The 26,622-nt window shown below is 36.4% G+C and overlaps 1 protein-coding gene and 1 long non-coding RNA gene across 2 annotated transcripts in view; one reads left to right on the forward strand and one right to left on the reverse strand.

Moving 5' to 3' along the window:
- Window positions 1-26,622, reverse strand: part of LOC106073444 (phospholipase D1-like) — a 79,356-nt gene that overhangs the window by 49,941 nt on the left and 2,793 nt on the right. The window lies entirely within an intron of this gene.
- LOC129926635 (uncharacterized) lies at window positions 17,623-19,748 on the forward strand. The gene is made up of 2 exons (XR_008778347.1): window positions 17,623-17,814; window positions 19,418-19,748. It is a non-coding gene; the product is annotated as an uncharacterized LOC129926635 (long non-coding RNA).

Here is a 26,622-nt window from a genome sequence, read left to right on the forward strand (position 1 = left end):
TATCAGATCAAACTTGAATCCTTAGTGGTTCTAGTTAAACTGGGCCTAATAATCTCTAGGGTATTTCAATCTGGGAGAGCTTGATCTAGCAACGAGAAACTAAATCAAGCCAGTGCGGAGAGCATGTTCATTAATAGACTAATTAAATTGGAATCAACTCAGACATTTCCATTTGTTTAGTTAGGTTTTCTCTTCAAGCGGGTAAAAGGGGATGCCTGATGATACCAACCCAGAAACTGAAGCCACTGTATTGCACGATACACTTATGGCTAATGTGTGAGATTGTAAAGAAAGAAAGACGAAAAAAAAAAGGCAAATGGAATTAGGTCATTCCTACGAGTTTACGCATTATTCAAAAGTTATGCGCCATTGCTTCTCCAATCTCTTTTTAGAAGTTTATTAAAATGAAATTTTGAAAATTAAAATGTGACCATTAAAAACTGTATTACATATGAGTTAAATATGGTCATGTTGGATTGGAGAGAGGCTGTAAGATCTTACCCCAAACAACTAAGTTTTTACTTTACTTATATGATACAAACAGCACAGTCTAGAGCCCCATGCACTGAACTGTTTGAATTTATGAAGTAATTCATAGCACACACACACAAATGCCACGTTTCCTACTTAACTCTTTCTCTCCTATCTGACGATACCAGCGTTGATTCCACCAGAGTTACGAAGAGTTAAACGACTTTTATTAATTCAGGAGTTTTGATGACTAAGTAACATCAATAACTCCCCCTCCAAAAAAAAAGTGTTTTAGAAGGATGTAAATAATTGGTGATGTATAGACGCATGTTGACCGATTCTAAAATGAACACATTGAGTTTGCCATTCCTCTAATGATGTCATCGATGTTTGTTCTTATCTCTACAGTAGTGTGAGAACCTGCTGCGATGCTGACGTAACCAAGGCTTTTTGCTGACAATCACAAGGTTTCCTCTTCAAAGCGACACACCAGTCTTTTGTTGTTCTCCAAGCACTCGATACGTTCCCACAATGATTTACTCATTTGGTCTTGTGGTTCTTTTAATCATTACACCAGTTCTAGACAAACTTCTCTTTTCTTCAATAACTTTTCTGTTGACTGTAGAAACTTGTCCTGTAGAGATCTAAACATTTCTAATGAGGCTCCTATATTATTTTCCTTATGTCTATACGTAGACAATTTTCACTATATATATATATATATCCCTGAATGGACCGATTTCATTGTGTCAATAATAGGATAACACCTTTTGTTACTATGTACCTGTTCACTATGAATACTTTGTGTCACAGTGTCCCTGTATAACACCTTTTGTTACTATGTACCTGTTCACTATGAATACTTTGTGTCACAGTGTCCCTGTATGAAGATAATTATCACTATGGATACTCATTGTTACTAAGTCCCCGATCAATCTTAAAATGAGAGAAGCATGACTTTCAAGTCATGACACAAAATAACATCTGTACAACAGGTTTCGTTCAAGTTATGAGAAAATGAAGCCACGATGAAATATGTTTTGTTTTAAAGTTGTGTCGTTTAGTAAGTTCATAACTTTAATTTTTTTTCATTCCCCTCTTTCAAATCAAGTGGGACGAATGTTTTTACAAAGCTTATATTTTGTACACGTTATTTCTCCCACACCCAATCTCGGATTCAGATGAAATTTTGCACAATTATTTCTTTTACTTGACAACATAAGAATCAGTAAAAAAAAAATAAAAAAAAATAACAGTTTATTAATTAACTACTGTTAATACATTATTTTTTTTTGGTATCTTGAAGAAGAGAAAGAAATCGTACTTGACAGATGTGGTGGCATAAGTTGAATTCGTCCCCTTGAGGACTCCATGCGCCCTGATTTTTGTATACATTTAAAATACGATCACATATAAAGTTATAAACGTTCACCAAGATTCTCCTTTATTCGCTCCCCCTTTCCCAACTGATCCAGACCAGTGATAGGATCATAGCGCAGTGAGATAGCCAAAAGCTAAACAAAAACATTATTTCTTACAGAAAGATTTATTAAGTCTAGGTCAACCATATTGTGTTAAAATTAATTGATACAATTACACCTAATATAAGCTTTAATTCTTTTTTATTTTGTATGTTTTTCTTGTTTCACAATGTGTTTAACGTGTTGTCCTGCTATATTTATGTCATGTCAGCGTGGTTCACAAATGAAAGGTCAGATCTCAACGGACCAAACATACATTACAGTCAATGGGAAGTAGAGTAAGATGTGTCCAGTAATTAGGTTTCGTGGTGGGGGGAAAAAAAGATGACCGGTTGAGAAATGGGTTCACGTGGACCAAGGTCTCAACTTGTAATGGTCTCCTGGATGGGAATAGTATGTATGGAAATATCCTCTGCGTATAGCCAAGATGGGATCGATGTTTACCGAGATGCTTTTCAATAAGAACTACATTCAATAGTCATGCACATGATTTTTGTAACAATTAGCTATACACTTGAAGCAAATACACTTCTGGTATTCTCAGGCTAAAGAAACGTAACACAGTTAATTGTAGTCTCTATTAAACCATTACTTTGGCATGATACGACGTCTACACAATGTGACTGTATCCCAAGTAGATTCACAGCCCTAAAATAAACGTATGAGCTTCTGGTCAGTCGTCACCATACCTTAGTCTGACATGACCATACCTTCGTCTTACAGGACCATACCTCCGTCTGATGTGACCATACCTCCGTCTGACGTGACCATACCTTCGTCTGACGTGACCATACCTCCGTCTGATATGACCATACCTCCGTCTGATATGACCATACCTCCGTCTGATATGACCATACCTCCGTCTGACATGACCATACCTTCGTTTGACTCATGACCATACCTCCGTCTGATATGACCATACCTCCGTCTGACGTGACCATACCTTCGTCTGACGTGACCATACCTCCGTCTGATATGACCATAACTCCGTCTGATATGACCATACCTCCGTCTGATATGACCATACCTCCGTCTGACATAACCATACCTTCGTTTGACTCATGACCATACCTCCGTCTGATATGACCATACCTCCGTCTGACATGACCATACCTTCGTCTGACTCATGACCATACCTCCTTCTGACATAACCATACCTTCGTCTGACTCATGACCATACCTCCGTCTGATATGACCATACCTCCGTCTGACATAACCATACCTTCGTTTGACTCATGACCATACCTCCGTCTGACATGACCATACCTCCGTCTGACATGACCATACCTCCGTCTGACATGACCATACCTTCGTCTGACTCATGGCCATACCTCCGTCTGACATGACCATCCTTATTATTTGTACTGGTTTTTGTTTCTCTATATTTCACTACAGAGTTGACGTTTTCAATAACATGATCAAATTTGGAAACAGTAAAAAGCGCACTATGATAGAAATGTGAGACAGTCACGAATCAAAGACTGACTGGAGTTCTATGGGAACCGTTCATTCTCTCCGAGAGATGACCTCCGATAATGTTCATGTCACTGGCTGTGTGGCCCATGCAGGTGATTACGATAATGGCTTCTAGCGATGTAATAATGATTGCTGAGACAATCAATAGGTCGACTGCTACAAGTGAATGGTCGAGGTTATGGAATGATGTCAATACAAATTCAGACAAAAGATTTTCCAAAAAATGTTCCATTGTTTTGATCAAATAAATGATCTTATTGTTCTATATGTATTTTTGTTTCAACGCTTCTATCAACTCACTCTGTCTGTCTGCCTTTGTGTCTGGTAAAATGTTTGTATACGTTATTTCTCACACACTCGTTCTCGGGATCAAGTTGAAACTTTGAACAATTATTTACTGGCGAATAAAATACATAAATAAATAAAAATAAATAAGTCAATTAATTATTGGTTATTAATTATTTTGTTAGATACCAAGGGAAATTAATACTTCAGTGTTTACAGATATAGGGTCTAGTTGTAAGTGTGAACTTCTTTCCCTTAGATAAGCTTTGTTTTTGTTTTTTTACATTTAAAACGTAATTATTTTTTTTTACCAATTATGCTTGTTTTAATCCAAATGTTTAAATGTTACACAAGTTTTATTTTCGACTGAGGGAGAGTGAAAAGAGAGTTTTATAAACAAGTACGTGTGGAAAAATTGTAAATGTCTCACTATTGGTTTACAGTGATGTCTAATGTATAGCAACGTTTGAGTGTATATTGTTCTACTGTGGACTGAATTTAAAAGAAATACATTTCAATGAAGTGACAGCGCTGTCTCGTCACTTCAGTCTATAACTTACAACGAACTCGTTGTTCTATTTACAGAAGTAATTCTACTAAGTTACCAACTCTCAAAAGCCCAACACCACAAAGAGACTTTTTATGTGTGTTAAGAAAACAAATATTATTGTGCAAATTGTAAATGAACAATAATAATCATTATACTAACAATTATAATAATAAAAGCAGGAAGAAGAAATGTTTTGCGTATTTGGTTTTTAATTAATTACATTTTAAAATGAAAAACTATGCAAATAAAAAAACGATGGAACACTACTAGCCGGCCGAAGTGAAAGGAACTCCTCCTTGATATTACAATTGTTTAGAGACCACTATGAGAAAAAAAATGATTTGATTCTTGGGCGCATAGGCCCGCTTTAAGCCATGTCGTGCCCTTTAATATTTCTGTACGAAGTAAACGCAGATCATCCGCAGAAGGAATGATTAAAGTTTTGTAAGTTCCTTTTTGTAAAGTAATTGAAGAGTTCTTTCAAGCTATGGATGAAGGAGGTCCGATGTAAACACAACCAGCAACATACCAATGTTGTACAACGCCTGTGAACATCCCAAATACACTAACCTACTCAGCAAGTGAAAGAGTAGGCTCCAGAAACATGGCGGCCAAAGCGACACTCATTGCATTAAATAAGAGCTCCCCAAAGAACGTCTGATCAATAAGGGTCAAGTAGACCTGGGAAGAAAACGACTCCCCAAAGTTGAGCACTGGCGAGCAGAAGTCGAGGAAGAAATAAACTCTCTTCCCCCAGCCCACTTCACACCCTCTGTCTCTCCTGGTAAGTGGTAACTTCATCATCGTCACACAAAGAATGGAACTTTCTGCCCAGATGGTGGAAAGATGGGATGGGAAACAGTTCAAGAATTCAATCAGTTAAGTCTCACGTGATAGACTAAGCGTGACAAGATCAAAGGGATGCAGACGATAACACTGTGTGATGAAATTACTTTTGTCAACCATAACAGCACCATCAACATCAACAAAATAGCTTGGTACATTTTTGTAATATAGGAACACATCCTCGGATTCTGATTAGCATTATATTATCTAAATACGTTTTTCTGTGAGGTGGTGGTGGGGGTGGGAGGGGAGACTAACTATATTATCTGAATACTTTTTTTCTGTGAGGTGGTGGTGGGGGTGGGAGTAACTATATTATCTAAAAAAATTTTTGAGGGGGTGGCAGAGGAGACTATATTATCTAAATACGTTTTTATCTGAGGGGGGGGGGAGACTAACTATATTATCTAAATATTTATTCTTTGAGGGGGTGGCAGAGGAGACTAACTATATTATCTAAATATTTATTCTTTGAGGGGGTGGCAGAGGAGACTAACTATATTATCTAAATACGTTTTTCTCTGATGGTGAAGTGAAAAAGGGGGGAGGACTATCTTTACAAAATAACTGTTCAATTAAATGACATAAATAATTAATAACTATTTTTTAAAGAATATAACAATGTCATGAGCAAATCTCTATCCCAACTGTTTGAAGGCACATACTTGATATACATTAGTCATTTGATATTATTTTTTCTAGTTAATTTATACGCTGATCAGGACATGTCTGACAAGTGGGTCAGACCATGGGCAATATCGACTTGAGACTGGCTTCATTGAAACACATCTGACTCAGCAGAACACATTGGACATATTCGTCACGAATGTAGAGATCTAAGTTCAATGAGAACAACGGTATTACTCACAGATGATAAAGAACAACTCAAACAATCATCAAAGAACTTCTGAACTAGGCGAATGAGTAAACCTGAGACAAAAGACGACAAACACAACAATCATAGAATATTTCCGAAGAGAACAATCACTAGAACCTTGTTATTTGAGTAAATAAATGATTTAATCGAGTCAATTCCAATTATAGGGAAAGCCTTGTTATTTAATAGACGATAGGGCATACCCAACAATTGTAACAGTCGTAAGAAATATACCAATAACAAAGTATATAAATAACATTTAAAGTCAAATTGAGGAAATAAACTTCCAACAAGTAGAGTGTACAATGTAAATTGAATGTTTGCTCAATACATTTTTTTAAAAAGCATACACTCCCTTTACCTTGAATCCCAGCTATTTATATTGTACTCATTTTGTATATCATATTGTAATCATAAATCTTGAACATTTTAGACATGTGTGCCCAAATGAACAGCTGATTCGAAAAGACGGTCTTGGAATATAGACCCAGTAGGGCTTGAAACATAGACCCAGTAGGGCTGTGAATATCTCAAAAACTTGTCAATTCACAACTAATAAAACTTTATTTTGTTTTTCGTGAGTCCTGCATAGGACTTTTAGGTTTTAATTTCTACTTGCAAAAATTATGTATAATATATTGCCTGAAATGTAAAATATTGATTTACTCACAGTGAACAGTCGACAATACACGACTGACATACATTATATAATCGTACGTACACTTTCTTAGATTAAATTAAAATGCACTATAAACACAGCACACTATGTTATTAGCTCGCATCTCCGCTCTGAAACTCTACTTCGCAAAGAAAAGTCAAAAGTCAAGTTGTTCCTTTCAGACCTAAAGGTAGATTGGCGCTAATGATTGCTCTATCCAAATGTCGACAAAGATGCCCAGCAACTATCAGTTGGATGAACTCGAATCAAGGATGTCCAAGTCCAAAAAGTCCAGAAGTTCAAAATTCCAGTCTTCAACGGGTTTCAAACTCATGATCATTGGTTCGGATACCAAGCGTTTTACCAATCTGCAAACAAAGGTCCCTATTTATGTACAGAAGCATCTAAAAGGACAATGGAAAGTCTTGCAGAACCGGAAATAGAAACTGAATAGAGATATCGAGGCGTTCAAATCTTGCATTTCCTACCAATTATTTTTGAGGTGCTAACAAGAAACTGTGAGATGCGCTGGGAGAGACATGAACTGGTTCTTGGAATAGAGGCAATGAAAGTATCTTGCCAAAACTGTGCAGGAAGATAAAAGGGCAATAACGCTGACAATTCGATCCGACATTTATCGCCACTAGAACGTGTTTAAATTGAGCAAAACGGAGTTATCTGCCATAAAACCTCAAGTATTATATAAAACGTCCGAGATTAATGTCTCGATGCCATAATTGTTCTACTTTAATGTAATATTGATCTCAAATGTAAATACTATCCAAACATTGGACGACAGACTTTGATTAACACTGATCATTTACCTGGATCAGACAGTTGTGATATAAGATTGATTCTATTGAGATGTAGTGTATGAGTTTCAACCATAACTTTTCCGCTGTGTACATTTTGTTTTGTTAAAATGGTGCAGCAATGTGCTAAGGCGTAAGTGTGTATGTGTGAAAGAGAGACAGACAGACATACAGACAGAGAGCATGGATAATGTTGGCTTTTAAGAAAATGTAAATTAGATTATTTTTCATGTACTATCGATTCTAAGTTCAAACTTATTTTGATAATTGCGATTTGTGTGGTCAGATCGTATGTAGTTGTATAAATCATATCTAGATCTAATATTACACCTTGACAAGCATTAAGTCCCAACAATAGTTAGGAGAGTATATCGTGACATCTGATTTAATTTCCAGTTGTTTTTTTTTTGCGTTACATGACCCTACAATAGAACTGCAAGATCCGCAGGGCACACTACGAGTTTGTGTTAACACTAAATCCCTTTATCTCGTTTTTTAATGTTTTTTTTTTATTTTAGAGAGACATGCAAGAAACAAAAAAAAATGTGTTTTTTTTTCAGACTTTTTGCGCATATTAAGGTTGGGGAAGATCAGATCAAATCTATATTTGAAACAGCCACTTTATTCTAATAGATTTAGAAACAGTAATGCACTGAGTCTATATTCCACAGCTTGTTGTTACTGGTAGTCATTGAGCCTAAGGACAGGTCACTGCCTACATAGTCATCTGACATACTGAGATCATCCTTAATCTTCAGACTCGAAGACAACACCTTATTGTTATAACAGATTCTGGGGCGTGTGGCTGAGTGATAAAGCGCTTAGCTTTTAAACCGAGTAGTCGTGGGTTCAAATCTCAGAGAAAACTGGGATTTTGAACTTCGACATTTTTAAGAAGCCCATGAGTCCACCCAAACTTTAAAGGCTACCTGGCATTATATGCATAATTATTCATAGCCGATGACAATACACGAATTAATCCAAAATTAACCAATTAGTTAATCGATTGGTAATAATTAATTAATTCTGTTTTATATAGCAGAAAGTGATCTAAACCCTGCCATTTTCAGATAAATGGCAGTAACTAGCGGTACTTCCCCTTAGACAATCTTTGTTTTTAAAAAGTACTATTTGTTTCTGTTGCTTGTTTCCACTGTGCGTTGATTAGCGAAAACACATTTTCAACGTTAACATAATGAGCAGGGGAGAGAAATCCTTATATTGAAGCGTTCTAATAAACAATTGTTTTTTAAACAGACTTGATTCTACGTACTTATGAAGGAGGTCCTCAAAAAGCTTTTTATTAACTTCTAATTATGGATGAGCTTGTGTGTTTAAATCATATTGCTGGGTGTCATTGCAGTAGACAACAGACTAAAAGCCGGACATTTTCACAAATTAGGCCAATGCCTGGCGGACGAAGGAAACGTCCTCCTTTTGCTAGTTAGCTAGTAACCAAACTCAACACAATTGAAAAACATTTTGAAATGTGCGATATGTTCTTTCTGCATATGTGATCCATATATGTATATGTGTGTGTGTGCGCGTGCGTGCGTGCGTGCGTGTGTGTGTAAGTTGGGACAACAAAGTGTGTCCTTAGCTGACACGCTGCCATAAGTGATGTCAGCTCCGACATGAACATCTGTACAACCTGTAGTTGACTTTGATTACTTTACAAATGTGTTTTGCTGATACAGCTTTATGTACACTTAAAACACTGTCCAATCTACATTGACTGCTTCATATCTCTAGCGTTTATACTTATCGATGAGTGCTCTCTCTCTCTCACACACACATACATACAGAGTCATACATAGCTCTGATTTAATACAACTTGTCCCAACATAATGAAACCATTCCCCCGGGGGGGGGGGGGGTTAACACGGTGGAGCAATAACGTTGATGGCGATCACTACTTTTACGAAAAAAAAATGATGAGTGTGTGTGAATACAAGAAGAGAATACAAAGGTAGAGGGTGTGTGTGTGTGTGTGTGTGTGTGTGTGTGTGTGTGTGTGTGTGTGTGTGTGTGTGTGTGTGTGTGTGTGTGTGTGTGTGTGTGTGTGTGTGTGTGTGTGTGTGTGTGTGTGTGTGTGTGTGTGTGTGTGTGTGTGTGTGTGTGTGTGTGTGTGTGTGTGTGTGTGTGTGTGTGTGTGTGTGTGTGTGTGTGTGTGTGTGTGTGTGTGTGTGTGTGTGTGTGTGTGTGTGTGTGTGTGTGTGTGTGTGTGTGTGTGTCTGTAGAGAGATTTTAAAAAATAAAAACTTCAATTAAGGGACACAAAATAATTAAGAGATACTTATCTAATTGAGCCAATATTTTGTAATACATATAATATCAATTTTCAAATCAAATAATTCAAAGAACTCGTTGTTGACATGCTTTTAAGATCCTGTTTACATTCAAAAGATATTTTTTAAAGCAATAAAATACAGCAAGGGAACAAGAATGACCACATTCTTCATGGCTGATTCTGAGTGGTGAAACATTGAACGTAGCGAGCTAGGTGAAAACATCTATGAAAGGGCACATAGACCAACGGAGAAAGGGCGGGGGTGTTAGTCTGAGGATACATTATGAGTATAACATAAGGATAAGCATGACAGCGTAAGACTTATCCTCAACGTAGGGCAGATCTCCATGAGTGTCTATCAGAATAAGTGGTTGTAAATTATAGGAAAATAAAGCGGATTCTTTAGGGATACTTGGCTAAAGCGTCCAATCAAACAGAAATAGATCTAAGTGCCAGTGAAAAACAAACCAAAAAATTAAGCATGACCCATCAGTTTCATTGTCTTTTTAATATAAAATGAGGGGGTGAAGAGAGAGAGAGAGAGAGAGGGGAGGAGAGAGACAGAAATAGATAGATAGAGAGAGAGAGAGAGAGGGGCTATTATCTAGTAATCTTAAATAATGTGATAAGAGATTATTCTTTTCAGCTAGTTTTTTTTTTGGCACATGCCTGGGTGTCGAAAAAAACAAACTATCCCAGACAAATAGGTTTTAGATGATGTCAAAATGCGTAACAATCATTACGTGACTCTACTCTCAATAAACAATCAGTTGCAAGATTTAAAAGAAGGCGTAGGCCGTTCGAAATAGGAGCATCGATCATAGACCTTAAAAAAAGAGAAAATAAAAGTGGTGGCACGATATTCTCTGTAACGGATGGATGTATGGATCTCGTTTGCTTCTCACACGAGGACAAGATTTTGGGAAATTCCGTTCACATAGAGTTTTAACTGAGTCACCAACTGGCTCTTCAACGCCGAATGAGGTGTTTTCATTAGTTGGAATACATTTGTAAATAAAACATTGGAAAGAGCAACATGCAACAGCTGTCCCACTATTTATATCAGGAAAAGTAAAATCATAACATCGCTTAATGTAGTGGTTCTCAAAAGATGTACCCTCCCCCCTCCCCGCCCCCAGATACGAGAAAACCATGCTGTGCATGTTGGGTATAATAAAAAAAAACACACTGCAGCCTTAACATTACTTGATCGATAAGACATTGATCTGATAACTGTTCTCAGTAGTATCAACAGGAAACGTCCAAGGTTAGTCAGGGAGAAAAACCATCAAACTATTTTTTTTTCAACCTGTCGACACAAACACACTGAAAACTAGCAAAGAAACAAATCAAATCTGTATATGAGTAGATATTTTCATTCTATACGCATTTATGGTCAATGTTATCTTTTATTGGAGACATATAGGAAAACCTTTATAGATATTATACACAAATAATGATGGTTTGAGATCAGCGATTCATACGTGTGCTTAACATTGCGATTGTATTTTAAGATTCTCAGATGCACATTGTTTTGGTCATGTTTGACTGAATTAGCAATACTGATTTACACTATGAGACAAAAATAAATGCGATCGATGCTGGCTTTAATGTTCGAGTAACCTTTTGGTTTTCTGCGCAATGCACTAAGTATTTCTCCTACTATTCAAAGACGAATTAAAGCCTGGCGAAAATAGGAAACTTTTTCTTTTTCTGATGCCATGTTTTGAGGCCACACACTTACAAGAAACCTTGCTAGCTGTTAGGTATTAACTGAAGAATAAACCTTGAATGTCAGTGATTCAAACAGCAATAACAACAAAAAACCTCCTTCACCTGATCTACAGTCCAATACAAAGTTTAAAAAAGAACACTTAGCAGCTTACGTATGTTAATGTCCGCAAAAATAAAAGTCGTATGTGAGACTATTTTATGTTAACAAAATTCTAACAGTCTTCTTTTGTCTTGTAATCCTTGAATCTAGTTGTACGCCCACAGCGAATGTCACAAGACAACAGAAATCCTAGACCAAGATCTTCTGCGCATTTCAACACACTCGACATATCCGTCTCGGCAAGTCCGACTTTATCCGATCTAGACATTATACAGTTTGACAACGTAATAGAAGCTATTGAAAGTTCCGCCACTTGCATTCCGATCAGACATTACAATGAGACATTACAATGAGATGTACCCCCGAGAGACACGTTTAAAACATTTCAAAACTGTTTTATTTAAAAGAGCAATGGATCTCATTCACCAATCATAAACAAACAACATTTAACCACGTGATTCGCTATCTCTTCTATACAAATTATTATCTAATTTTTAATACACAATGGCTATCACGTGACAGTTTTTCCCCGTTGTTTTATCAATATTATGAGGTCCATTATGAGTGAACACATTTTTTTTGTGTAACAACTTGTATTAGGAGTCTCGAGGCTAACATGAAAATATTGGTTTACAAAGAGACAGATTCTCATACTGAGCATGAAACAGCTAAACACTACAATAACATAAGTGTCCTGTCTCAGTAGTAAAATCACCGCAATTATAACAAACCTTTTTTTTTTAGAAAATTACAAAATATAAATTTTAAAGAGTTATTATTGTAAATTTACATCCCTGATGAACTTCAACAGTAAATAAAGGCCTATTCGAAAGCAAACTTGAAAAAGAAAGCAAGTGAGGAAAAAAAGAGAACTTGGATATTTTACATAATGGAGTTGACAGGGATACACTAAAGAATAGTAAAAGGGTAGAGACAGTAGGTATGAAAGTTGTAAAAGAATCCACATAGGTGCGACCTCCCAAAAAAAAAAAAAAGGTATGGTACAGAAGAAATGAAAGCCGACTAATGGGTTGGTTATGTAGTCAATATCTCATGAAGGATATTGTTGTTGTAACTGAACTGCTAATACGTGCACATCTATGTAAGACTGAGAACACCAATTCTACTTCCATCTCATTGAATTTATAATTGGAACAAAGAGCTGAAATACAAGGGACATCCACAATTCTCCTGTACTCTTTTTCATAGCGACTGTACATGGACAATCAATAGGCACCACTAAGGAGTGGTGAGTAGTTAGATTAGTAACAACACGTCAGGCTACTTCAAGTCAAATTTGTGACCTCGTTTATCAGAAATGTCGAATCTCGCAATCACATAAGAGCTACACAGCCATCTCGACAAATTAGCACAACTAACAAGGGTGATTACAATTCTGCTAGACAGGTTTAAAAAAGCAACAACGAAACACAGAGTCTGAACTCTCTTTATCTATTATCTTTTGACTTCAAAAATATACCCAGATCCTTTTTTTAGTCTTTAAATAATAATCATAGAATAATAGTGCAGACTTCAATTAACGTGTTCAAAACTTAAAAAAAAAATACGAAGTAATTAATAATTAACTAATTAAAACAAAATTAATTAAGTCAGCGATATTTTATTTCTTAAGAAACTGAAATTAAAACATACACACACACATTGGTATTTTTAATAGCAAAAAAAAAGCAACAAAAAACTAGACCATAAGAAAACAAGGTTAAACTCAGAATCGGCCCCCGAAGTGGTCCACCCAGGCAGGTTTCAATATTTTAAGAAAGAATATCAGAATGAAATTCTATCAAAGGCAAAAGACAGAGAAGAATGAAGAAAAAAAAAGGTTGACAGATCCTGTGTGGTGCTCCAACGGTCCAGAGGCCAAGGGTTTGAGCCCGGAGCCTTCGTGACGGCAGTCCAGATCGCATACGTTCGAGATCAGCCGTCATAGAAGGCCTGACCATTTACCAGCAACGTCACAGGTCTGTACGACGTCGCAACAAGCAATTGGTCTCCACTGCCCACATGTTGCGACATCGCAAGTCAGTGTGGAGGCCTTCAATAACGAATGGTCTCCATATCACACGACCAGGTAACCAAGCCGTCGCTACCCAATAGCTCACATAAAAAAAAAGGCTGAAATTTTCACAGTTACTTTTAATAGATATAAGTGCAATATAAAAACAAACAAACAAGCATTCCAGTGCTGTAGACCTTTTACATTTTCACATTCAATCAATCAAATGGGAGTCATAATAAAAGCACATACAAAATAGATAAATAGGCCTAAATGAAATCAACCAACAATTACTAAGTAGAGGATGAAGAGTGTAACATATTGTGGAGTAAAATATGCAACAAATCGGTGAGAAAGAAAACAAAACCGTCCGTCTTTTGACAACGCTTACATTAACTCGCTCCATATGTTTCTTGGAGGTTTTAGATTTATGCTATCGATTTTTCGACCACTTCTACTCATCCATTCGTCACCAAATTTTACCTACAAGCTCGTGATCAATGACAACACATGAATCAATTTTTAAAAAATTAACAAATTAGTTAATCAATTAGTCATAGATAATTAATTTTGTTCTAATATTATAGAATATATAGAAAATAAATTTTAAAAACTTCGACCATTTCCAATCGTCATAAAATTTTACATACAAGCTCGTGCTTGACGACAACACATGTATCAATAAAACAAAATTTTGATGTTTGATTATTTTATATAGAATATAAAGAAAATATTTACTAAGCTAAGGGGAGATAATCTTTTGTAAGCAATTTGGCGATAAGAATAGAAAGATAGCTAGAGCCAAATAAAATAATTAAATGCTAATGTAACGATTATATCAAAGACTGTATGCATATTAATCAATTATGAAGAAAGCTTTGGATTCGGTAATGAACATTGTCTTCATTTCCATGTTCACAAATAGTTTTCCTTCCAAAAAAAAAATGACTTACATCAGTGATAAATAGTCCCTGTTCCGTCGGAAAATTAAAATAAAAAAACTTTAAAATACGTTTACCAATTATTTTTTTTTTATTAAAACGCACTTAAAAAAAAAGGGTTAGGTGTGAATTTCCCTTGAACTCAATGCTTTTTTTTTTTTAATTTATTTTCTAGGCATTACGCATTCGATGCGATGGAGGCAAATACAAAGAAAGCGCAAACAGGGACGTCCTCGTATAACTTGGCGCCATTTATCATGGAATACCCCAGAGCAGTGGACACCAGGTGGGAAAAGTTTTCAGACATTGCCAGTGACAGATCTTTGTGGAGAAAGCCTGCCGCCCAATGCGCCGAACGGCGCGAGGGATCTAAGTGTAAGTAAGTAAGTAAACTTAAAGCAAGTACTGTACGGTATTAGACACCGAATACATTTCTTCATACCACCAGTTTCAGGCCGAGACAACAATGCATTTTCCGAAAGCCCCAATTGAATGCCACATTTATAAGCTATCCCGACAAGATCAACGTGTAATCTTTCGACTCAGAACCGGACACAACAGACTAAGACAACATATATTCCGGAAGCTCAAAATTGAAACCAGTGAAATCTACCCATGTGGAAAATGCTGACCATGTCCTTCAAAACTGCATTCTTTACCTGGAAGCTCGAACAAGACACTGGCCCTAAAACACCCCTATACAATGAAAACTATATGGAGAGCTCCCTGATTTGGAAACCACTGCGCAGTTCATCTCATGTATTGGTCTAGTCATCTGAACTCTCCAACATAACAATGAGAACAAGGAAGAAGAAGAATGCCACATTCCGGTTCACTTTTCTACATTTATTTTGTTCTCTAAAACAAATCAACGGGCGTAGCCGGTGGGTACTGCTAGTATATAATAGATTACAACTGCAGTCTAAGTGATATTTCTCGTCTTCAAAACGCATTCTTACCGACAACATCAATTTAACTAGATTAACCGTTTGGCATTCAGGCGAACCAGAAGTTATCCAACGAAAGTGGTGTCGGATTGTGACGTAATGAAATCCCCCCTTTTTCACTAGCTAGATCTAGATCTGTTCGCAACCACTACATTCTGTAGCGACCCCCCCCCGCCCCAAAAAGAGCCTTATTAAGGTCGGTTCGGACCATATCTTAATTTTTTCGCCACATCATTCACTAAATGACAACTAGATAACAAAAAATACACCAACGCCAGTCTATAGTAGCGTTTTTTTTTTATTTAGGGGAGAAGAGGGTGAGCTTATTTAAGATGATGTAATCAAGAAATATAGATCCATGTGTGAGTCGAAGTTCAAGCGGTTGTCCAAAAGTTTATTAAAGGATAAATAAACACATTACAAAGACACACACATCTAGATAGGTCACACAAAACACTCTCTTTTTTTTTTTTTTTTTTGCGCGTTTAAAAAAATCATTTGCTTAATTACCGACACGCATGAACTCCACTATACCGTCGTCAGCGAATATTTATGATTTACTGCCAAGTAGGCGAACATGACATTCTTAGGAATAATAAAGATTTGTGATACTACAAAATGTGTGTCTGAAAAGATTACCTTTTTGTTGTACTTTAACAACATTAAATTTGTGTGGTACTGGCTGCAAGCACAACATCTAGTCACTTTGTCTTAAAGAAGTCCGCACATTGTGGAGTAAAGGGTGAAATGATATGGTATAAGTTTTTTGTTTTGTTTGTAACACCCTCGAAGATATCTATGTCAACTAAAATAAATGCTTGGCTTAGAAGATTTATAATGATAACAATACAAATAATAATAATAAAAAAAACAAGATTATAAAGAGAGTTTGTATTTAACTCAAACTCACAGACTTCCCCAACGGGTCCATCAATGTGTAAAAAGGCAGGTTTCGATATTTTCAGCCCGAATATAAAATGCTAGGACAATAAACTAACATTTACATTCTTAACACTCTCTAAAACAAAATATTCATTACAGCATGCTTTCCTGCGTTAATTCACCCACAATACAAGAGAGAGGGCTTGTTTCTTATCTTAATATGGACGTACGGATAGACAGTCACAAAAACCATACACACACACACACACACAAAACTAATAAAAATAACTTAAATTCGATATAAATAAGTTTTCCTCTATAAAAGAACAGAATTTAAAAAAAAAAGAGTAACTGGCAGAAAGTATGCTAAGTTTCCTGACATCTAAATATTTCTGAAGTTATAATAAAATCATGTTTTGCCCAAAAATCTAGAGCCAAAACGAACAAAAGGAAACTAACGTTGACATTATAATATTCTGGTTTAGAGGGAACAAAGTTTACCCGATCTCTGAACTTCACCTTATAGCCTAACATAACAGAAACACTGACATCTGGTATGGATTATCTTCCTCTATACTATTGAGTTGTCAGGTAATACCAGCTTGTCAATAATAGGATTGCATAACACGCAGTAGCACGGTAAGCTACACGTGTGCTGCCTCTACTCTCAAGGTGTGTGTAATACACAGCTGCACGTTTCAAGACACAGACCAAGTTTACCAGATCAGTCCCTGGAAAATGGAGGAGGATGGGCCTAGTGAGACTTTAGGGCCTAGTGAGACTTTTATTTAGAATTCTGATTCAGAAAGGTGACCTCTAAAAAAGATGCCTCCAGGCTTAATGTATTTCACGCTAGAGTAGTCCTAATTTGAGTTATGAAGTCCCAGATTTTAAAGAAGACATATAATTGTAGTTAAATTTTGTTGATTTTTACTTGGATTTAATAAAAAAATAATTCTAAATTAAAAAAGTAAGCTGCACCATTTATATAATGTGTTTGTGAAGATGCTATCAGTCCACTGATAGTACGGTTACGTTTGATTTCTCTTCCAAAAAATAAATAAATGTGTAAACGCTGCTGTTACACAATAGTGTTGAAGTGCTGACATGATACGAATTCAGGGGAAACAAACCTTTGATCATAACAGAGAATCTTGTCGGGGGGGATGTGAAATAAATACATAAATATGACTTGGCAGTGTAGATCTGTTTCCTAAGAAAACCAAATGTAAAACTGAAGAAGTTTAAACCCCTTGACTTATTTAGCCAGTCAAGCATGCATTTATAAGTACCGGTACAGCCTCCATGTCTAGAAGCATGGGGCCACATTGTAGGCGCGGTGCAATGTGAAGTAATTACAGATTAACCTGGACTCAATAGGTTGCACATGTTGATAGAACTACAGAATTAGGTTTAGATGGCAATGCAAACAAACTCCTACAGTCAGAAGGTAATCACACGTGTAATACCAGTGCATCTTAAGCTTTCTTCTAGTTTACTCAGACTGGTTTTCATAGATCGCAAAGTTTGGATAGATTTCACGTCAAGCTTAAATTTCGCAGGCGCGGTGGCTGAGCGGTAAAGCGCTTGGCTTCCAAACCGGGGGTCCTGGGTTCGAATCCTAGTGATTTTTTTTTTATTTCAGGATCTTTGGGCTCCACTAAATGGTGCCTGACATTAGATTGGGATAAGTAAAGGGGATTGGTCGTTGCGCTGGCCACATGAGACCCCCGTTAACCGTAGGCCAGAGACAGATGACCTATAAACCTCAACGTCTGACAGGGGAACTTACTTAAGTTTGTCAGATTCGCTATTTGCTTTACAAAATTTGAACTGATATAAGCGAATATGTTTAGAGTGAAGCTCTCGTTCTGCTGCTTCAACTCCATCCTTCATCTGTTGTATTCTTCTAAATCGGAAATTCTATCTGACGTAGATCTCTATTATGTAAATACAAGCGCTAGTGTGGAAAGGTACGTATAATACCAATGTAACATCTCTCTTGTTTAATTCACAATAATATATTTATCTGAATAACTAGCAAACAATTCAATGATTGAAGTCAATTCAGTAATCAGAAACCAAGTCTCTTGGGGGTTTGTTCACTATTCTGCCTGAGTCAGAGTGTGTTACGTAGTTTTTAAAAAAACTTAGTGTGTAGTGGCGGTTCTACATCTATCGTAGTTTGTAATGTTGGACTCTCTAAATCTTGTGGCTCTGGTTATTCGCAGATGTCATTTGGAAAGTCATAAGGATTGTCAAATCTATTTGCCTTCTCAGGGGACTTTCTGGTGTGTTTCCTGTTTCTTCTGTAGACCTGATTTCCATTTTTGATATTATACGACCTTGGCTTAGAATGTTTATCACGAGGCCCGTACAAGACACTGGCCCCATAACACCCCAATAGAAAGAAAACTATATGGAGAGCTCCCTGATTTGGAAACCACTGCGCAGTTTATCTCATATATTGGTCTGTGTCATCTGAACGCTCCAACATGAAAATGAGAAAGAAGAAGAAAGAATAAGAATGTTCCTGGTTTCCAATTAGAATTAAATTCTGACTGTCGTTCCGTCTTGTAGTGGATTATGATTCTTAACTCCTTTCCTCTTGTCATAATAGTGTTTCTGAAACAGTTTCTCTGAGTCAAAGTGTTTCTTCCCCACCTTAAGATCTGGTGTCTCGAAGGTAACAAATTTCTGAATCTCATTCTAAAAGAACATGATGTAATAAGATTATACACTACAACGCTGAGCTCCTCAGATAGAATTACGGAACTACTGAAAATGTGGTAGATTATACACTACAATGCTGAGCTCCTCAGATAAAATTACGGAACTACTGACAATATGGTACGCTAAGGCTGACAACTAAATGTCCTTGACATAGGCCTACATATATACTCAAGGCTCTGCACCATCAAGTCCCTATATTTTCTATTTAAAAAAATGAATCTTTAAAAATAAAAACTTAAACAAGATTGTTTAGCGATTCAAAAAAAAACACACGTCAGCAATCTTAAACAACACAGTGACCTTTCTCTTTTGATCCCCAGACGTTATTTTGTATACCGGTGTACATGTGGCAGGTTAGCACTATCATGACAACTCGCCTAAAAGACCAAACAACTAATGTGGTACATCATGGCCTCTATGAATGGTTTGTCTCGTTAAGGATGCTAATTTGTATTATGTATTAACGTATTCAAGTGACCTTTTGTTTCAGTATCAGAAACACGGAAATTTAGTTTGCAATGTAACAGGTCAGATGTGTAAAACAACTTTTCCAAACAAGTGGCTATTATGAAAGTCAACTTCTTATTTTGCTTCGCATTGTAGTAATGGCCTATGTCCAATCTTAAGTCAATAAAGTCATTGGAAAGTGAATCTCATAATGTGTTTAATTGTGTGTTTTTACTATTTACTATGCTCGAATGTAAAAGAATGTGAATACAGATCTAAATAAGCAGAATTAAAAAAAAACAAACAATGTTTCTCAAGATAAAGAAACATCTCTGCAAAGAATAGATTTCCTTCTTTTTTACTTTCAATAAATAATTCAACTTAAAAAAATAAATGGCAAAACAGAAAAATCAAATTGAACACTGAAGATAGCGAGTGACATTTGTTCAGCTGCTTATCTAAACGTTGATATCATGGCTACCTGAGCAGTTATTTTTATTTGCTCTGTTCTTCAATCCTCTTCCCCACCTTTTTTTTTTTTTTTTTACTCTTACAGGTGTGTGAAATAAAGGGGAGAATGACAGAGGAACAAAGTTCATAGTTCAAAATACTTTCTATTCAAAGGTTGTGTAGTTATATTGTGGAAAAGTAGGGACTTGTCCATTTGTTGAGCACTCTGATGAACCACATGATTCTCTTCAAGGGTCCATACAAATGTGCGCTGCATGTTTATAAAAAGAATGAATAACGTTTATGTTTAGATGGTTATAACGAAGTAGCCGGGGGAGGGGGGAGGTAGGAAGACAACACTATATTCTCAAAATGTGTGGGCGAAACTCAAAATGTCGGCAGCAAAAACATGAACTCCCCCCCGTCAGTAAGTACACCTGGAAGATTGTATTTATTTCTTTTTTGTTTTGTGTGTGCCATATCCTGGCCTTACAAATGTTTGTTGGCTGATTCTTATGAACGTAAAACAAATATTCAAGACCTCTGACATGACACACATATGACTTATGGCGGTGCGAGTCGGTGTAAGGTGTAGCCATAAATACAAACACATCAACAGTGTAACAGCATTTCCGCAGACTGAGGTTATGATAATTGCATCTGATTCAGTATCTTAATCTTGGCATATATAACAATAAACAAGAGTGCCCGGCTGATCATTTCTGATTTGTTAGCCAATTATTTCAATTCCTCCTATAGTGAGCGTACGTCACCAAATAACAGTGCACAGAAAGTGTACGTCACCAAATAACAGTGCACAGTGAGTGTACGTCACCAAATAATAGTGCACAGAAAGTGTACGTCACCAAATAACAGTGCACAGTGAGTGTACGTCACCAAATAACAGTGCACAGAAAGTGTACGTCACCAAATAACAGTGCACAGTGAGTTTACGTCACCAAATAACAGTGTACAGTGAGTGTACGTCACCAAATAACAGTGCACAGAAAGTGTACGTCACCAAATAACAGTGCACAGAAAGTGTACGTCACCAAATAATAGTGTACTGCATGATCAAGCAAGCTTTTTGTTTTTATAAGTATATGAAAGCAAAAATCACTTATAATATTCTAGTCGATTCGTTGTAAAACAGCAATAAATAGCCAACACAGGAAACTACTAAGAAACAAAATATATTAAATAGACTAATTCCTTGTGCAAAAAAAGAAATAAGTCAAATCGACGTAGTTGATAACTGGTGTAGGGTTTCAACTTTCTTCAGACGTCGTTTCACCATTTGAAAGCTGAACTTAGTTTAAAATCATTAGATGTATGCAATACCACAACAATAAGTAAATTCTATTGAGCGCATTCTAAAAAAAAATGGAAGCACAGGAGACGCCCAATTCAATACCCCCCCCCCCCCCCCCCCCCCAATGGTGGAGGCTAACCTGGCCTCCCTATTTGTGCAGAACGGGACACAGCCCTATTGGTTCCTATTATGCAAGCTTTGACTCTCGGTGCCACCCCCTCTCTTTGTTTTTTCCACTGCGGGAATAAAAAACAACTTGTTTCTTCTCCCAGACTTACAAAAAGGACAGGTCGGGAAGGTCATTTGCTCGTAACCTGCATGGAAACATAAATGCATTACAACAGAATGCAGCCGTGGGGTAAGAGATATCCGTGACATAAGGAAGCACTGACGTTTCAGTAACGCTTTGCAATGTTTACTCCTCCCCCCCCTTTTTTCCATCCCAATAATAATAATAATAATAATAATAATAATAAGCTTACCATTCAGTTTCATTCAGGAAGCTTTTCATCTATTGAGGCGTGACTAATTAATGGAAATTTAAACTAGCTAGGCCTGTTTTTAAAAGGGATTATCCAATGACCTAAATGACCGAATCATTTCTCGCCCCTTGAAGATACAAGTAATTACAATTATCTAGAATACACTTGTGTAGGTTTATAGAAAACTTAGCATTGAGAGTTCTGACAGATTTTTTTTTTTTTTTTTTACAGTAAATGTAAATGAATTAGGGAAAAACAGATGAAGTCGAAGGAGAGGACAGGACTGTTTGACTTAAGTTACACACACACAAAGGCTAATACAACAAGAAGATTGTAGAGAATAGTAATATATATATATATATATATTTAAAAGGCAAAAAACACTTTTATAGGAAGCCGTATAATTCAATAGACGCTACAAGTATAAGACCTTAAATTATAAAGCGATCAAGACAACAAAATCAATAAAAAGAACAGCGTACAGAATATAATGTTTAGTCATTAAAAAGATATATAGATACAATCTTTAATTCATGGTTCCGCGACGTCTCTCCCACAGCCCACCACCCCGCCTTCCCAGACAATCACGCATGTTCAGTTGTCTAAGGTTTTAGATTCCTTATTACTACATACATACTAGCTAAGGAAACGTCTTTTTTTTTTTTTCTTGAAAATTTTTTTTTTAGACTGCAGTCCGCCCCCCCCCTCTTTTAAATCTTTTCTTTTTATTGGCAATCCCCCATTCCCCTGTATTGAATTAAGAACCAAGAGTATTCGTAACAAAACGATAAAACACACTGTTTCGTGGGAAAACTATTGTTACGTACATTTCTTCAAAATTTGGTCTTTATTACAACTGTCTGTGTCTCTCCCCGGCCTCAAGAGTACATATACATCATGTCTCTTTTAAACGTGTTTATATCTTTCTAGTTGACTACTATTACTCTATAGCTGAGCATGGATACACAATTGGTGCCTTCAAAGGTAACCGAACGATATTAAAAACCCTTAAACCTTGTTCTAAATACGTAAAACGTAAAAAACACTGGCCTAAGTCGACCAAAGCCGAAATCTGAAGACCTTGAAATTTTAATTTTCATAACTTCTTCAAATCTAGCATTACATTTCTACAATTAAATTTCATTAAAAAAACAACAACAACAGAATCTTTCCATAATGAATTTACTTAAGTGATTTTAATATCCCCAATCCTGTCATGTCGAAGAAAATTTAAACATGCAATTAAACAAAAAAAAATCGTCATTTCACAGACCAATGAAGTTATCGTGTTTCTTGAAGTAGATGCTATACTTTTCATTAACGAGACTTTACTAGACTGTATTTTGTGTAGGAAACACATTACTTATTGCAACTCAAAAACACTGGCATTTGTATTTTCAATTATCATTTGAACAATACTGTCGTTTCCTTCTATTCTCTAGAGCTTTACATTACCAGCATATTGCCTTCATGCAATTTCTTACAATACAACAGTATATCACAATTCTATCATTATACCAGTACGTAAAGTTCTGATATTTATATCAGCAAGTATCAATGGTATCCAGTCATGGGGCTTTTGAGCTTAAGAATTTTTAGGACACCTCTGAGTCCCCAGAACTCAAATAGGTACAGGGGTACCTGACTTACGTTGGGGAAGTAAGGGCACATGACACCCTCATTAATCATCGGCCACGAAAGCAGAAGAACTTTACAATATCTACTGTTCTATTTATGTGAATGTTTCTGTTGTGTTGTTTTTAGAGTCCTTGTAATCACAACACATTTCCATAAGGATCAATAAACCTGTCTTAGTCTTTGTAAAAGAACGAAATATCAATAAGACAATTATGATCAACACCAAAATATTAGGAACAGCCGGTGGCTAGAGAGATTACACTTTACAAATATTTATTGCTCATGAATTGATAGAATGGCATAGGGATTAAGAACTAAATCAAACAGTGACCTGTCTGAAGCCTTGCCAGGAGAGATTATGGAGAACAGCGTTATCGAGTGAAGGCATACAATGTATTTTACCTATCTAGGGTAACACGGAGTGTTTACAACAACCTTCTTATCACACATTAATAAATTAGTCTTCGACCTAGTTCTCATGTGAAACACAACACTGGAAAGGTCAAATAAGGAGAAATATATCAGGGGCTATAATAAACGGCATACTGGCCTCAACATTAGTTATTTACAAACACAAATAGTGAAATCTATTGACAAAACAATGTTGACCGGCATCTAATGGAACTCGAATGGAAGAAAAATAAAGTCAAGTTTGGTTTTGCACAAGTTCTTTAGCAAATTGAATATAAGTCTTCAGGACATGGGGCTGTCGCGTTGGAACTGATTGATTCGGATTTTTTTACATTGGGATTTTCGTAGCTGTCAATGATTCAACTTTGCTCTAATGAGCAACCGAGACTTAATGGAAAAATTAAAGACGGTTGGTCATTGTGCTGACCACTTGATGTCCTTTTTAACCTTCGTTTCAGAAGAAGAAACCCAGTGGAACTCTTGCATCATCTGCCCCTCCCACCAAAAAAAAAACATCATCATGATCTCTAGTAGAAATAGTTTATTGAAATGAGCGAAGAATTAATGTTGTTTTTGCAATGTACATCCTTCATGCTCTATAGCTTGGTAAAAATGTTCAGTCGCATTTCTTTTGTGAACATGTGGATATCTAAGAGAAGGTTTCAGTGCCGCCTGTAGGTCCTCTTTAAACACAGCACAGCTCGATTTGGGATTCGAACTCGAGCCTCCCCATCCCATGATAGGTAGACAAGCGGTTTATTCCGCTCAGAAACAGATCACACCATGCATAGCTGTATCAGGTTACTTAGGTTAGACGTAGATAGTATAAACATTATTAGATTTTCATTAGGTTTTCGTCAGTGTCTGACACGCCTAATATGTCAAGCTCTCATATTTCTGTCTTATTTTCTTAGAAATTATAGTCAATAGTAATCTTTTGACCTTGTAACCTTGTGGATACTCAGCCAACCGCCTTTTGTGTGACATTCCAAATGCGACATTCCAAACAGAGGACTAAAAAAAGGATACGATTACTCAGAAATTGTCATTCTACATAGACGTTTCATACAACAGTGCGTATCAACAGACCAATCAATTAGCAGTTTGGTGCTCTACTACATGGCATCAGACATGTTAAAGTGGAGCGAGAAACGAGGACCAAGATCGCCTCAACGCTGGAACCAGTTTATAAACAAAAACAGAATGTTTTTGGTCTGGGCATTACTTTACAGTACTTTACACCGAAGTAACGTCACTGTTACGTCAGCAGTCTATACCATGGTAACCAATGTTATTGGGGGAATGGGAGGTAGTTGAGACGTTAAGAAAACTGCTAGTATCATCAGTTAAAGAATGCTTGTAGACAACAGTACATACTTCAAAAGTAGCAGCTTGATAGAAAATAATGTCTAACAGAGGCGCAAAGAAAAATGTCTATAATTATAAAACAATCAATTACAACCATGACAGATGATTATACCTCAACTTAACACTTTTAAAAAATACACATTAAATAATATTTAAAAAAACAAAAGCCACCAATAGGGATGAAGCTGGCCGGAGTTGATTTATTTTAAGGAAACAAAACTCGTGACTTCTTAAAAGTAAAGTAGTAGCCTAATAATGCATAGAACACTGTACTAGAATTTACTAATACAAAAACACAACCTACTAAAATACTCAAAAAAGACAAAGGCACTTTTTTTACCATATGTGAGGACGAATGTACATAAATGCTCTTTCTTCTCCAATACCATTACAGCATGGAACGGGTTGTCTGAATCAGCCAGAAAAACCAATGACTTAACATTCCTGACTAGACTAACACATGGAAGAAGGTAACATTTCAAAAAAAAAAAAAAAGAAAGTCTGATTTGTGCAACACTGAATTAAGGGCAGGCCATGTGGTAACGTTTCAATCACTTTCCGCACACACACGCAGCACAATGTCAGACCTGCACATCATCACACTAGTTCAGCGTCATGATATCAGGACATAACTGATGTACTTGTCACTGGACAATTGAGTAGGGAACAAGCAATGCTTTTATTCATTCATGTTTCGGCCTACAAGTTACACTATGCTCAATGTCAGACAAGTGGCCACTCAGCTGTGAGGACTGTCTTTAAAGCCAGCTGTTTAGATCTACCTCAAACTAAGTCCACACATTCAAAATAATTATTTAGCCTCCCAGTAGACACGCGCCAAATTAACTGCACGACACCCCGTACACGTCATACGATAGATTAGGGTTTGCAGATCATGAGTTGATCAGCACTATGATTGTTGTTATTGAATATTTGTGTTATGTGATTTTTTTAAATGTCAAACAGAAACTATCATCTTCAATATTTCATTAATTAGACAATTGAGCATTTAATTTACTATTTGACACCCTATCCTTTCATAGATTTCATCCAACAACTAGATCTAAACAGTGAATATTAACTACACTAGATTTTGGCCTTCTCACTTGGTGGATTAAAATATACACTTCCTATTGGGCAGTTCGATTAAAACGAGAAGTCTCAAGTGTACTCGGTGGAGCTGTTATATGCTGGCAAAATGAAGTTGATAATGGCCAGGGGGGAGAAAGAGATTAAAAAATTGTTACCCAAATGAGATGGGTGTGAAAGGTGTGTGTGTGTGTGGGGGGGAGACTTTTATTATAATAGATTGTTTTATTGATTTAAGAAAATAGAAATCTAGCTTGTTTAGCTTGTATTGGGTAGTTATTAAGCTCAATTCCTTCAGGAACAAAAAAATGTTTGATCGAGAAGAAGG

This window comes from Biomphalaria glabrata, chromosome 6, assembly GCF_947242115.1.
Source record: "Biomphalaria glabrata chromosome 6, xgBioGlab47.1, whole genome shotgun sequence".
NCBI lineage: Eukaryota > Metazoa > Mollusca > Gastropoda > Planorbidae > Biomphalaria > Biomphalaria glabrata.